General features: G+C 53.0%; 1 long non-coding RNA gene across 1 annotated transcript; it reads right to left on the reverse strand.

Annotated features, from left to right (window-relative positions):
• Positions 1-241: 241 nt before the first annotated feature.
• Positions 242-2,905, reverse strand: LOC308490460. The gene is made up of 3 exons (XR_013992210.1): positions 1,772-2,905; positions 1,444-1,537; positions 242-839 (listed from the first exon to the last, which is right to left on the reverse strand). It is a non-coding gene; the product is annotated as an uncharacterized lncRNA (long non-coding RNA).
• Between the last annotated feature and the right edge of the window lie 226 nt (positions 2,906-3,131).

Genomic DNA, 3,131 nt, shown 5'->3' on the forward strand with positions numbered 1-3,131 from the left:
TGAGACAGAAGCCCCTCACCCCTGTCCTCACCCCTCCTCCCCCTTCTCCCAGCCTGGCCAGGGGCAAGGGCAGCAGAAAGATGTACCCGACCATCGGCCTTGCCTTGGTGCAAAGAAAATATTCCCTGAAAGACATTAAAATGAAGTAAATAAAAGAGATAAAAATGGAAATATCAAGGCAGCAACTTCTTCTCTTCTGATTACAAAGCAGGCAGCGGGAGGCGGGGCTCAAGCCCTTGAAGATGCAGCTGGAGCAGCCGGGCTGGCCTGATAAGGGCCAGGCCGCCTGTGCCAGAAAGATAACGCTGGTGCCACGCCGCCTGTCCTCAATCCCGCCCGGCCATCAATATTCACATGGCCCGACCAACTGGTGTTCCAGATAGAATAAATATAGACTACTGCTGCTATGACCGAGACCTTATTAATCCGCTTGCAGGCATTGAAATGCCGTGGAAAAGACAGTTTAGAGCACAGCCATCAAGAGCTTCACGCTTCCTGACTTTCCTTCCTTTCCGCCCCCTCCTTGGGCATTGTCTCCATGTCTCTAAGTTTCACTTGGAAGTAAAGTTTCCAGATTCAGGTGGAGAGACCAGAAGAGGATAGGGGGGTCCAGACAGCGGATGGAGGTCACTCCTGCCACGGGAGATGGGCTGAGTGGCTTCCCAGCTAGGGTCTTTGGGGGCTGCAGTGATTCCGGAAGGAAATGGCTTGACATTGGCACAAGGCACTCTGCAGAGCCAGGATGGGGGCCTCGAGGGCAGCCTCACCCTTCTGAGTCCTTTGTGTGTAGGGTGTGGCCTTTTCCTCCTGAGCTGTCAGCCTGCTGGCAGAGATAAAAGCTGAACAAACAACCACACAAACAAATTACAATTACGGGAAAGGGAAAGTAAGGAATGTGACGAGGGCAGAGGGTGGGACTGTGGCAAGGAAGATGCCACGCTATTCTGCTCAGTCCCCTCCGTGGCTCATGTGGCCCTTAGTGAAAAGCCCAAGCCTCACTCCCCGCAAGCCCCAGTCTTCTCTCCTGGCCTCTGGTGTGCTTGTTTTTTAGATGCCAAGCTTGCTCTGCGCAGGCCCTTTGCACATGCTTCACTGCCTCCCAGGAGCCCTCTTCCTCCAGATGTCCACTCAGCTCCCTCCCTCACCTCCTTCAAGTCTCTGCTCAAATGCTACCTCCTCAAAGAGGCCTTCCTGGACCAGTCCCTCAACTTCCGCACCCCTTTACCACACCATCTCCTTCCCCCCCACACTCACAATGGGTCAGCACTGTGGATTCACGTCTATTTTATCCTCTGCGAGGACCTCAGATCTTAGAAGAGTGCCTAGTGCCTAGTAGATGCCCAATGCATGTTTCTTGACTGAAAGAAAGACCGTCATGAAGGCACCTGGTCTAGATGCTGGGTTGGACAGGAAGATGGGATGGTGATAGGAAGGGGAGCTGACCTTGCACAAATGGCGAGAGGAAGAAAAGGGCCTCCCGGTAGAGGGAATGGCTTGTGCAGAAGCCCTGGAGTGAAGTCTGCTGTGGTTGGGGTGGCTGCAGTAGAGAGAGAGAGAGAGAGAGACAGAGAGAGAGAGAGAGAGAGAGAGAGAGAGAGAGAAGGTGAGCAGACAAATGGGCCAGGAAAACCGGGCTTCAGGCTATGGGAGACTTTGGGGATGTGTTTCCCAAGAGGAATACAAGAACACATCCAGCTTCTCCTGGGCACATGGCATCCTGGTATTCCACACCCATACACACAGCACCCCAGCACACAGCACCCCAGCTCACAGCGTATGCTCAGCTGTCTTCGTTCGGGTTCCCCCAGAAGCAAGCTGTCAAGTGAGCTCCAGTAGCTGGGTAAAGGGATGTTGGGACTGGCAGGTGAACTCCTGGCTGTTGTGCACTGAAAAGGCAAAGGACAAAGAGATATATGGCAGAGCACAGAGTGTTTCCACATCAGTGAGTGCTGGTTGAATCCCAGCCCCAGCGAGAGCTGTTGAATGAGTGGATGAGGTGGTCCTACAAATTGGCTCCTAAAGAAAAGACCCTGAAGCCATTCTGTACACCTCCTCCAAGGCTGCTCCCATGCTGGGGCGTAGCCCTTCCCTGTCGACCCCTTGCCGGCTTATGCTTCTTTCGATATTATACCTCCTGGGTTCTTCCGTCAAGCCTGTCATAACCAGGTTTCCCTGGAGTGGACCAAGGGAGAGGGAGCACTCCTATTTCCCAAAACAAAACACCAAGTCCCCCTGGCCGAACAGACTGGACTTTGGAGGGAGGCCGGTGGGTCCCAGGCTCTGTCTCAGGGGGCGCTCTTCTTCCAGCTGAGGGTCTTCCACTGTCATCAGCAGGGCTTTTTAGAAGCGTGGTCTGTGAGATTAACTTGAGAATTACTTATAAGACCAATATTTAAACAAAAAAGCTCGTAGGATGCATTGCACATGGAACAAGGAAAGTGTCTTGGTGAAACTTTGGTTTTGGGGACATACCTACGTATGAGTGAGTATAAGGTTTGCCAAAACTGCTCACTAGCCACACTCACTCTTCTCTTGCTGTTCACATTCACTCATCAATGCTCACCGAGATTCTGTGAGGTGGGACATCTCAGTACCTCCATTCCACAGTCGAGGAAACCGAGCTGCAAGGAGATTAACTGCCGACAGCTGGCGGCTTGGAATTGACAGACTGGCTCCACACTCCTGGTTGAAGGCACCTCCACATAGGCCCCCTCTCCTCTTTGAACCTCTGTTTCCTCATCTGTAAATGGGCATAACACTGGGGACTTGCCAAGAAGGATGCCTTGAGGGGGAAGCGAGACACACCCTTGAGCCAGGGGCGCTGCTGCTGTCAGGTCCGCATACAGGACGTCTCTACTCTTCTTGCCTCCTGCGTCCCAGCGGCAGGCAGGACGAGGTCTCATGTCTTCCTGGCTGAGCTGATACCAGCAAGCACATTCACAGGAAAATTTACAGAACACAAAGAGGAAATGTTTGAGAAAGCACAGGATGTAAGAATAGCCAAATTCCCAATTCCCCTAACTCTCCAGGCACACATTGTGGTTGTGAAGAGCCCCCCTCCCCCAACACACACACATCCTTGGAGGTACCAGACCCTGAACATTAGGAAGGCTGCCCTCTGGCCAGCGGGG

The sequence above is a fragment of the Rhinolophus hipposideros genome (genome assembly GCF_964194185.1).
Source record: "Rhinolophus hipposideros genome assembly, chromosome: 21".
NCBI lineage: Eukaryota > Metazoa > Chordata > Mammalia > Chiroptera > Rhinolophidae > Rhinolophus > Rhinolophus hipposideros.